This window comes from Pecten maximus, unplaced genomic scaffold (genome assembly GCF_902652985.1).
Source record: "Pecten maximus unplaced genomic scaffold, xPecMax1.1, whole genome shotgun sequence".
Classification (NCBI taxonomy): Eukaryota; Metazoa; Mollusca; class Bivalvia; order Pectinida; family Pectinidae; genus Pecten; species Pecten maximus.
Genome location: NW_022983085.1, coordinates 25,326 through 38,006, shown reverse-complemented (window position 1 = coordinate 38,006; position 12,681 = coordinate 25,326). Strand labels below are relative to the sequence as shown.

At 36.9% G+C, this 12,681-nt stretch overlaps 1 long non-coding RNA gene across 1 annotated transcript; it reads left to right on the top strand.

Annotated features, from left to right (window-relative positions):
- Positions 1–72: 72 nt before the first annotated feature.
- LOC117321424 lies at positions 73–9,711 on the top strand. The gene is made up of 3 exons (XR_004531363.1): positions 73–537; positions 6,415–8,252; positions 8,295–9,711. It is a non-coding gene; the product is annotated as an uncharacterized LOC117321424 (long non-coding RNA).
- The last annotated feature ends 2,970 nt before the right edge of the window (positions 9,712–12,681 follow it).

Here is a 12,681-nt window from a genome sequence, read left to right as displayed (position 1 = left end):
CAGTGTAATGTAAACTTGTAATTTTTCCCATTGAAAAGATTAAGTAATCTAATTTTCAGCCTTTTTGCCCTTAGTCCATTTTCATCTCTGTTGAATTTTAATGGATATATTTGGAAAAAGAAATTACTGTTCTATAACTAATTCTTTTGTCAAATGAAAGAAAATTGAACTTCATATGAGATTTTCTTGGGTAGCCAATATTCTAAGTATAACATGGCTACAATTTCTACCAAGTATGCAGTTAGACTGGTGTAATGTAGTGATGTGTTACTGTGTAAAAACTTTCACTGTTAAACTTCCACCAGACTCCAGAACTAAGTTAATTCCATAAACGAGTTTCCTTACGCAAATAATAAAAAATTAATGAGTGGAAACCCAGAATCTTGAGAGAGATAATTTATTGAAGCTCTGTTTCGCCCCCAAAAGACACTTAACATTGTTCACAGGTCGCGGAGGAAGGGGAAACTTCCAGAACCAGAACCAGAACCAGGAGATTTCCACAGGAGGGTTCCGAGGGGGCAGAGGCAGGGGATTCAGGTAAGAGGCTTCCAAAGGATAGCGGTATCTTGTTGTACCAGTTAATACATATATATATGGTCAGGGGAGACAACCCAGGATTATAACCCAAGTCAGTTTCCTCTTTTGATGTCGTCTTATGTTGTTGATCAGAAGAGAAACTCCAAAAAATATTTTCTTCTATATAGTTCTTGTTAGGTCATTCTGCATCATTGCAATCACCCCACCACCACCACCATACCACACAGAGGAAATATTCTCTACGTCTGTACACAGAATCACCCCACCACCACCACCATACCACACAGAGGAAATATTCTCTGTCTGTACACAGAATCACCCCCCACCACCACCACCATACCATACAGAGGAAATATTCTCTATGTCTGTACACAGAATCACCCCACCATCACCACCATACCACACAGAGGAAATATTCTCTATGTCTGTACACAGAATCACCCCACCATCACCACCATACCACACAGAGGAAATATTCTCTCCATTTGTACATATAGCTGTTGATATGATATACCAGCTATTAAGTTATTTTAAGAAGGTTACTGTAGTATATGTATTATGTATTGGGGTTAGATGTTGAAGTCACTAAATCTATATATCAATAGATGGTTCCAATTTATGCAAATTAGTGTAGTTTCTTGTGTCCAGACACCTGGAGAATACGAGGGATGAAGGGGAGTGATTTTAGGGGTCGGTTAGCATCCGTACTGTGACTACAGTAAACTGCTTGTCATATCAGGTGATGCTAGATAAAGCTGTACGACTCTTACTGTCTGGTTATGTAGCCCGGTGGTAGTCAGGCGACAGACAAAAAATTGATTTACAACATCTGTATATCAGAAGATCCAACAGAGATAATTCTGAGCCATTCATGTTTTAGAGGAATTATAGGGTGTTTGAGGAAGTGTATATGGTATCTTCCTTTGTAACATAGTCCTTTCTGTGAAATAGGTAGACAAATGACTTTTTTTTTTATTTTGGTGATGAGTTCAGTAATGTCGTACATACGTCTCTGTAGTCCAGCTTTTGTCCAGCTTGTCTCATTTTCATTTTCCTTTTCGACATCTGACTCCTCACCTGCATCAGAACAAGGATAAATTGGCTGGACATTGTCAAGAATTGTAATTTCTCATTCAGAAGAATACTCTAAATTCTAAGTTGAACTTTTATATCAGTAGCGATTGAATTATTAATAACATTACAAGATATCATCATACTCTATACATTATCCTCTATTTCCTCATCTGGGAATTCGGCAGTCATAGGACCCTTGAGAGGAAGTCTAACTTGGATATTTAAGCAATTTGTTTTTGTATCTGACACACATATATACATTGTAATGTGTTTAGATTAACGAGGCAGCATTATTTATTATACATGAACAGAGCTCTGGTGTTAGGCTGACCTTGTCTACCTTGACAGCCACAACACAGGGTCAATTGATAATTTACCTGTATCAGCTCTGTACAAACTTCTGCTGAGCCCACATAGCCATTGCTACACATGTACACTGGACCAGAACAGAGCTGACATTAGCGTACACGGAATAGATTAACTGGTGTAACAAAGGAACCAGGCCTTGAAATATGGCGGGATTACAGAATAGTCGAATCTAGATCAGACAGAGTTAAACTGCTGTAGATAAAGATGGAATCTTTTGGGACTAAATTATTTGACTGAAATAGACAGAGATCCGGATTGAACAGTCCTGTTTATATAGATTTCACTGTATTGATATATTTTGAGGATATTATTGGGGTATATGTATTAGGGTTAGATGTTGAAGTCACTAAATCTATATATCAATAGATGGTTCCAGTTTATGCATATTAATCAGGTAGTTTCCCGTGTCCTGACACCTGGATAATACAAAGGATGAAGAGATTTTGGGGGTCGGTTAGCATCCGTACTGTGACTACAGTAAACTGCTTGTCATATCAGGTGATGCTAGATAAAGCTGTCCGACTCTTACTGTCTGGTTATGTAGCCCGGTGGTAGTCAGGCGACAGACAAAAAATTGATTTACAACATTATCAGTATAACAGAAAGGGCATTAGGGATAATTCTGAGCCATTCATGTTTGGGGGGAATTTCAGGGTGATGGAGGAAGTGAACATGGGGTTTTTCTTTGTAACATTGCCCTTTCTGTGAAATGAGGTAGACAACCGAATTTAAAAAAAAAAAAGGCAATGAGATCAATAATGTCGCACATACGTCTCTGTAGTCAAGCTCATCTCATTTTCATTTTCCTATTCGACTTCTGACTCCTAACCTGCACCAGTACAAGGATAAAGTAGTTGGATATTGTCAAAAATTGTAATTTCCCATTCAGAAGAAATACTCTCAATTTTAAGTTAAACTTTTATATCGGTAGCGATTGAGTTATTACAAACATAGCAAGATATCATCATCCTCTATTTCCTCATACGGGTATTCAGCAATCATAGGGCCCTTGAGAGGAAGTCTAACTTGGATATTTAAGCAATTTGTTTTTATATCTGACACAATTATATATACATTGTAATGTGTTTGGATTAACGAGGCAGCATTATTGATTATACAAGAACAGAGCTCTGGTGTTAGGCCGACCTTGTCTACCTTGACAGCCACAACACAGGGTTGGTTGATAATTTACCTGTATCGGCACTGTACAAACACTAGCCCACACAGCCACTGCTACACATGTACACTGGACCAGAACAAAGCTGACATTAGTGTACAGGGAATAGATTAACTGGTGTAACGAAGGAACCAGGCCTTGAAATATGGCTGGATTACAGAATAGTCAAGAGTCTAGATTAGGTTAAACTGCTGTAGATAAAGATGGAATGTTTTGGGACTAAATTATTTGATTATTATAGACAGTGATCCGGATTGAACAGTCTGTATAGATTTCACTGTATTACTATATTTTGAGGATATTATTGGGGTATATGTTTTATGTATTAGGGTTAGAGGTAGAAGTCACTAAATCTATATATCAATAGATGGTTCCAGTTTATGCATATTAATCGGGTAGTTTCCTGTGTCCTGACTCCTGGATAATACAAAGGATGAAGAGATTTTAGGGGTCGGTTAGCATCCGTACTGTGACTACAGTAAACTGCTTGTCATATCAGGTGATGCTAGATAAAGCTGTCCGACTCTTACTGTCTGGTTATGTAGCCCGGTGGTAGTCAGGCGACAGACAAAAAATTGATTTACAACATTATCAGTATATCAGAGGGGCATTAGGGATAATTCTGAGTCATTCATGTTTGGGGGGAATTTCAGGGTGATGGAGGAAGTGTACACGGGGTTTTCCTGTATAATGTAGCCCATGCAGTGAATTTTTACTGAGTTTTTCAGCAAAAACACAGATAAAAATCCCTTGGGGCCAATAAGTGTTTGGTCAATGTCATTGTTCAATAAATAGATTTTCTGAGGTTGTCCATTGGTACTGAGGAGCTCAGAATCAGTTCCGCACTCTCATATTTAGACAAACATGGACATATGCACCTTTCTAAAATTGATGTAGTCATTGTCAAATCCATAATTGGATGACTGTTTAAATTTCCTATAGAATGAATAATCTCCCAGTTGCTGTCATATGATTTATAACTTGAAAAATGTGAGTTACTTAGGGTTTTCAAAGGAATAAAGTTATTAGCAATCAACGCCTTCATTATGTATTCCATGTGACTTTTGTTAAATTAAATTGGTGAAAATATGAAGTCTACCTTACTAATGGTTACGAAACAAAAGATTATTGTATCAGTTCTCAGTTGATTAGTTAATTATATCCAGTCGTCGTCCCAGCATAATTGAATATATCCAATGGTCGTCCCAGCATAATCAATTATATCCAATCGTCGTCCCAGTATTATCAAAATTATATCTAATAAATCGTCGTCCCAGTATATTGATTATATCCAGTCGTCGTGCCTTCATAAGAATAGGAAAACTACAGCGTCCTCCTTGTTCTGTCTAGGGGAGACAACTGGAGAAGCAGGTGGGGTGACAACCGAGGGTACATGTAAGATATATTTAAAGGAATTTATAAGCAGGGTTTTTGCCAGGTGTCAGTAGGACTCGGTATAAGGCCCAATCCCCAATTGAAAATTGGCCGTGTATTTTCCCTTAAAAAGTGGCTAACATGAAGGCTCCAAACTGACAATGATTCTGTAAAATGCCAACAATGTTTCCCTAATTTTAGGAGTGGTATACCTGGCAAAATCGCTGTCAAGTGTTGATGACCGTCCCTATAGCATGTAGTTTTGTACCTTCCCTGTAGTTGTTTGATGAGATGATGGTAGTCCCTCTTAGATAAGCATGAGGCTTCCACCAAACCTTTTACTGGTTATGTCGCCCAGAGGATGCTGCTGATTAAAGCTTGAGATGTTATTAGTACAAGACTTTTCCTGTGTGTTTGTTGTAATGTTAACCTTAAAAAAATCCGGCAGAAAATATTTTTAAAATTGCTATTTCTAACGCTTTTACACTGCTGATCTCATCCCTGTTACGAGTATTGAATGCATTTAGTATTCAGTCTTTAGAAGTTGTTGCATTTGTGTCATTCCCCAAGTGTGAATAACATTTGAGGTATTGCCTTGACTATTGAAGTCTAGTGTTGTACTGTGCATAATAAGACTTGGCTTGAACATCTTGTGATGGAAACTTAATTGTATATATATAGGTACACATTAACCATTGACTAGTGCATAGTACAGAAGTATTTGATTGGATTTCAAAAGCAAACCACCGATCAGATAGTAAATTGCCAATTATATCAATCAAATTATTAATTCATTAACCAGGATAATCTAGAGTATAGTTGAAAGAAAAATTTACTGGCTGACATTTGAAATGAAGTACTGATTGATCTACCGGTACCACAGCATCATATGTCAAACAATAGTTTAGATTTTGAAAATTTACATAAACAGTATAGGGAATTGCCCATAGTATCTGGTAGTACAGTATAGGTAATTACCCATAGTACCTGGTACAGTATAGGTGATTGCCTGTAGTACCCGGTACAATATAGGTGATTGCCCATAGTACCCGGTACAGTACAGGGAATTGCCCATAGTACCCGGTACAGTACAGGTAATTGCCCATAGTACCCGGTACAGTACAGGGAATTACCCATAGTACCCGCTACAGTATAGGTGATTGCCTGTAGTACCCGGTACAATATAGGTGATTGCCCATAGTACCCGGTACAGTACAGGGAATTGCCCATAGTACCCGGTACAGTACAGGGAATTGCCCATAGTACCTGGTACGGTACAGGGAATTGCCCATAGTACCCGCTACAGTATAGGTGATTGCCCATAGTACCTGGTACAATATGGGTAATTGCCCATGCTACGTTAATTGTACCATAGTTTCAAAAGATAAAAACACTGTATGAAGTTTTGGGAGTTAATATAAATGTTATGGAGATTTTCAGGATTTACAAGACTGAGAGATTTTCCTGAAATTATTAAGTACATTCTGGGAAAAAAATCAGTATTTTCACATAAAATATGGAGAAATGTCCCAGTCTTGCAACAAATGTTTATCATCATTTCGCTTCAAGGGTCTAAACTAATGTATCCTGTTATCAAAAAAAACCTCAGTTTATTTATAGCCCCCAATTTGTTTTATAATACGTTATATTCTCTTTCTGACCCGAGCCTCCTTTTAGTTCACTTGAAAATAGTGGATATGCAATTTGCTGTAGTTCTTATAATTATCAGGTCGATTGTGGAACATAACACATTATAATAGACGTCCATTCTGTAAATATCACTGCATATATAATGTCTATGATATTCAGGCTTATCAAAACCTTCCAACATTATCCAGTTGTAACATTAAATTTAACAGAATTAATCTGTTCTTTTTCTACAGGGGCAGAGGCCAGGGAGGTAACCGTGGCTCAGGACAAAGCCCCATGGGAAGGGGGCGTGGCCGATTCCAGAGGGGACGTGGCCGTGGAGGTCAGAGAGGCAGAGGTCGCGGGGGTGTACAGACGCAAGTCAGCAAGGAAGACTTAGACAATCAGTTGGACGTCTACATGTCCAAGACCAAGAACTACCTTGATAATGAACTGGACGCCTACATGCAACAGAGTGACATCTGAAACATTGGTTAAACATCCGCGGGCAACATCAGGAAACACTGATAACATCCGCTGCAAATATCAGGAAACACCAATAACATCCACGGGCAACATCAGGAAACACCAATAATGTCGCACCAAAACATCACTGCGTTAAACCACAACCTCTTAACCATCAGGCCTGATGTTAATGTATACTGATGAAAAGATACTCATAACTGAATGATTTAATAGATGATTAACTGAATGATAAAATAGATGATTCAGTGGGAAATGTTGCCCTAAATCACCATGCAGCATTTTGTTGACAGTTTTGGATGGAAATTTTCTTCAAAAACTGATGTATTGAGTGTGAGATACATCACCTTTGTAGCTGTGAGAGGGTTGTAGGCTGTATGGTCTGTCAACCTAGTGGATCATTGAACTTTCCACATGAATATAGCAGGGCAATACAGAATACATATGAAGCTGATCTGAAAATGTTTGTCAGAAAATTTTTAATTTATTGAATCAATAAGTCATTTTGGTTTCTATGTGAATTCAGCAGGGTTTTAGCTATAAAGGGGATTGTCTTACTTCTATAAACAAACAGCAAGGCTTCTGGGATCTTACATTAGACTATTGGCTGTAGGCAACAACCTTGTCTTGTGTGGGAGGTTTGTGAAGAATAGGGCGGTTGTGTTATATATGGAACTGTTAACAGGACTTTTCATTTTTGCAGTCCCAATACAAGTTGTTTGTATAAGAAATAAGGACCCAGTGGTTCTATTTTACTGTCAGATAAGCTTCAACAACAAGTGTGGTTTGTCCTGATAGATATGAAATTCACTATTCATAAGCTGTTAAATGATTATATGTTGAGCTAGAAACAAGGCTTCAAGATTTTTAATTTCTTTAATCTCGTATGAAATAAAAACATTTTAAATCTCTTTTTATGATATTTCACAAACCCAATTTATGTGAATATATTGTTTATTTCTGTTTTCTCTAACCATTATTTAAAGCAAATTTAAAGTCAAACTGATGTCAAGGCTATTTCATATCAATTGTCTTACAATAAAATGTTAAAGTGATACTCAGATGTCTATAACATTTGCCATGTGATAAATGATCAAGTCAAGTTAAGTTATGAATGTTGATAGGTATTGATTTGTAGGATCGTTAACATTGATTACTGATGATTTTTGTTTAGATAGCAGTAGACTAGTGTTGTATGGCTGTTGGTGAAAACAGGTTTCTGTTGAATACTGCCTTTTAACATTTTAGCCCCAATGTCATCAGGAAATGAGTTGTTAAGCTAGGGTATATGGTGTTCTCTACAGTAGAGATTTTATCCTATACAATAACATCGTTTAGGTAAAAAAGGAAGAAAAAGAACCCTACAGTTTCAGAGGTTTGTGATTTATATTTGTCATATTTGACATATTTTAGATTAATTTGAAGTCTTTCCCCATCAATTAAATTTCACCTCATACTTGAACACAAATTTCACACATCAATTTCATTTACTGCTGTCTGAAAATAAATGGCTGTGTATTTGTGAGAGAAAAAAAGAATATCACCAAAACAACAGATTTGAAATGTTATCTGAAATATTTTATTTATTATGATTTACCCAGTGCAATAAGTATATAAGTATATAAGTATATAAGTTATATAAGTATATAAGTTATATAAGTATATAAGTATATAAGTACAAATACAATGGACTGTGTTAATATTTCTCTTGGTTTATTTGTGATGTGTTGGGAAAGGTTTTTTCTCTTATTTAATTAATATGAATGATAAAAGCTGGCGTCATGTTTCTGATAAAAAAGGAATTATGAAATGAAATCAATTTGGGAGACAATACGAGTCTTTGTGAATTTCACATACACAAAAGTGGTCACATAATTTGCAGGTGAGGGGAGCACACAGTTTTAAATGAGAGAGCTTATGCCTAGCACTGAAAACAACTGAAGTAAAGGCTCGGCATAGGTAATTATGTTTTAAAATCTGTACTACTTACCAAATGGATCTTATGTTATGATCTGGAGCAGGGTTAGATATTAAGCCAGATATTTTCTCTGGGAGAAAACCTTGTTAGTGATACATGGACAATGCTCGGCCTGTTTGATATTCCACAAACCTTCAAACAAATCTTAATGGATACAAATGTAATTTTTACAGCTACCAAATCTTGTTTATAGAACTGTTAAATCCAATCTTTATTGTTAAATTTCACTGAACTTGTCTACATTTTAAATTTAAACAAAGTGTGAGCTGTCGTTGACATGCAAATGTGGAAGCAGGTCTTGGCCGATGTCCGATCTTTCTTCCTCTCCCTTCGTGTTAACATATGATCCTATATTATCTTTGTTTAATCTTGTTGTTTTATGTATGACTATAACTTTAGATGTATTTCATGTACTGCTTTAATTTTGCCTTATACACATATCTAGGTGGTTTGTAATGTAGATGTGAAGTAGAAGGTCGCATATCTGAACCACTTTAGGGACACGTCAATTTTGTTGTTATGCAGATATCCACAAATGTAAGCATATATATTTTAGCATATTTTAATTTAAATCCAAATTAAAACGGATCAGCAGTATCATCAGTCAGCACACCAATAATGATTGCCATAGAAAAAAATGAAGAGAAACTACAATTAGCACTATCATAATATTTTGGTATTCTTCCAGTGCAAAAACCACTAAAATTATGTTACCACAAAAAAAATATACAATTACTGTATGTGTTGTATAACAACATGTTACAAAGCAAGGACATGGCTGTAGGTCAGATAATTGAAAGGTCAAACAAATTGTGTTCAGATAGGCGACTATCTACTGTTTTGTTTTCCCTTTAAAACTGTGTTGTTAGAGTAGGAGAGTGTGAGAAGGGGAATTATAGAATTTGATGTTAGAAGATTTGTTGTATGATTACCTCCGTGAGACGGAACAAACATTTGTATGGAAAGAGAGCGTTCTGTTTTGTAGTCAGTACAAAGTATGTGTGTATTATCATATGTTAATAGTTTTCATCACGGAAAGAAAGATGCTGAGAATTTGTAGAACTGAATAAATACACGTCATCATTTGTTAGAAATCTCCTGTTCTTCTTTCAGTTGGAAATCTTATTAAAACCAGATTTTTAATTCCACTTTGATACTCCAGACTCTCGAATGAATGTAGGGTATCGGAGTGGAATTTAATTTTTTTTTTTAAATCTTGTGTTAGTTTCCTTGATCGTCCTTTACTTAAAATTTCCAGTAGGGGAACAATACAGAACTTAAGGAATTTCTTTAATTTTTTCCTTATGATTATTTTCCTTAAATTCTATAATGCTTTCCAAAGATAGATTAATTCTAAGTTGAGGAATTTCTGAAACTTACAAAATATATTAATGAAACTGAGGCCTGGTTTTAATCAGATTGTCATTGGGTTTTGCTAAATGACTGTACTGAAAAGTTTAACAAGAAAGATGAATGTAGAAGACATCTCAATATTGTCAGAATCTTAATATTGTCCGTGAATCTCAATATATCTAATTTTCCATGGCCAAGACTACCTGTGACAGCTGTAAATGTGCAAAATTAATCTTGAGTGAAATGTTTTCAGCTGACGACATTGTCTCTTAGAAATGGTTTATAGCAAAAGTCAAGAGATAAGACACAGTGTGTGCACAGACGATGAAAAAATACTTCTATCAATAGGCCGCTTTCATCAGATAGGGGCTATTCAAATTGTCCTGTGTCCATTTCAAATTTCATGTGTAGGTTCTCTTGATCCCTAGTAATACAAATTGAATTTAGATTTATGATCAGAAAAACAAAATGGCTGGCAGGTGGCCATCTTGGATTTTAAGAAATGAAGTTTGTTATTGCAATTTCTTGTAAAGTGCTCAAGGGATGTTTCTAAAACTTCACAAGCAGGTTCCACTTGTTGGCTCACCTGGTCCGAAGGACCAATGTGAGCTTATGCCATACCGTGGCGTCCGTCCGTCAACAATTGACTTCTTCTTCATAACTGCAGTTAGGAATTTTACCAAATTTGGTCAAAAGCATTCTTATGGGGTGGGGACTCAAAATTGTACAAATGGCGGGTCTGAGGGGTGGAGCCAATATGGCTCTATTAATATAAACAACTTCTTCTCTGAAACCAAGCAATGGATATTGCTCCTAATTACCTGGTAGCATCACTATGGGGTTGGTACTCAAAATTGTACAAATGATGGGGCTGACCCTCTGAGGGGCGGGGCCAAAAGGGGTCAATTTAGCTAAATTGATATAAACAACATCTTCTCTGAAACTAAGCTATGGATATCGCTCATATTTGCCCGGTACAACCCCCGGGGTAGGGATTCAAAACTGTATAAATGACAGAGCTGACCCCCGGGGAGCTAAGAGGCGGGGCCAAAAGGGGTCATTTTGGCAGAATTGATATAAACAACTTCTTCTCTGAATCTAAGCTTTGAATATCACTCACATTTGTATGGTAGCATGGTCATGGGGTGGAGATTCAACATTGTACAAATTTTGGGGTTGCCCCCCTCCCAGGAGGCTGAAGGGTGGGGCCAAAAGGGGTCAATTTGGCTAAATTGATATGAACAAAACGTCTCTGAAACAGCTTATATTTGACTGGTAGCGTCAAGGAACTGACCCGTTGGGTGCAGAAGGCCTGGTCGAAAGGTGTTAATTGGTTTAAACAACTTCTTTTCTGAAACTAAATAATGGATATCACTCACATTTGTGTGGTAGCATCCCTAGGGGTTGCACCAAAAGTCAATTTCATTCCATGGATTAATGCATTTTTTGGCATAAAAACCTCACGTACCCATATCAAATGCCTATGATATACTGACATAGCAATACCAGTGACAAATATACTTATCCTCATTCTTGTTTCATATCTCACGGAATCCAGGTGAGTGATACAGGCCCTCTGGGCCTCTTGTGTAATAATTGCAAAACTGAAATTGAAACATTGGAACACACATTATGGAATTGTGAGAAAGTACAATTTTTTTCGCAAGATGGAAAAGCACTCAGTCGGGGTCAGTTTCGATCTATTACAATGAATCAAACATGAACATAGAACCTCCCAAATCTCCAAACACGTACTCATCCAGACTGCAACTATGTTATGGTATTGTGACGTCATGGTTGTTATGACGTCACTCGCTGTTGCGGCTTAGTTACGGAACAGCCTGACCTCCATTTTAGCACACTCCTATAATTTACAGAGAATATTTGACGATTTATTATGGAGGAAATAATAATCTCGGAAGTAGAGAAGACTGCACGTGCCACAGTGAAAAAGTAAGTTTTTGTTGTTGTTAATAATAGTGCAAACAAAACAAACAATGATTAATAATGTAATGAAAACTGATAATCATGTTTATATTTATATGCGTCTGCATCAATGCACAAGGTAAGCCTTTGTTATGACAGAATCGCTGGAATGAAGAGAGAGAGGACCCTTAAGGAATATGAACGATTTAAGGTGTTTCAGCTAAGAAAAAAAAAAAGTCCAGTGAGAATGTCAAGGCCAAGCTCACCACATAGGAGAAGAGAATCCTGCGGGGAGGAAAACTGGCCACAATCAGCATTTTCCTCGAGGCAATCCTCAAAAGTTTTATCTTCATACAGGAAACCTTCCACGGACAGTTCAGTGACTACAAAAACTGATGGCCACCACTAATGTAGAGAAAAAGCGAATGTTATCTACAAATGTAGAGCCCGATTTCAAACTTCTACCCAAACACTGCGTGCAGACCCTTTCAGCATCCTCACTGATCCACAGCTAGCTTGTAAATATCGACTTTTTAACTTTATATGGGTTCATTCCGGCCACCACTTTCACTTCTAATTTTTCATACTGTTAAATATAACTTTAATTATACAATTTTTTGCCTTTTACTGCTGGTGTCCGAACAAAAATCCATTTAGTAATAAGTGAGATATGACCTAGTAAATACAAAATATTATGAAAAATCTCTTCACGCCTGAGTGTATTCCGGGTTTTGTCCCCCCCCCCCCCCCCCCCCCTCTTAACACCACCAAGCTTTTTCAA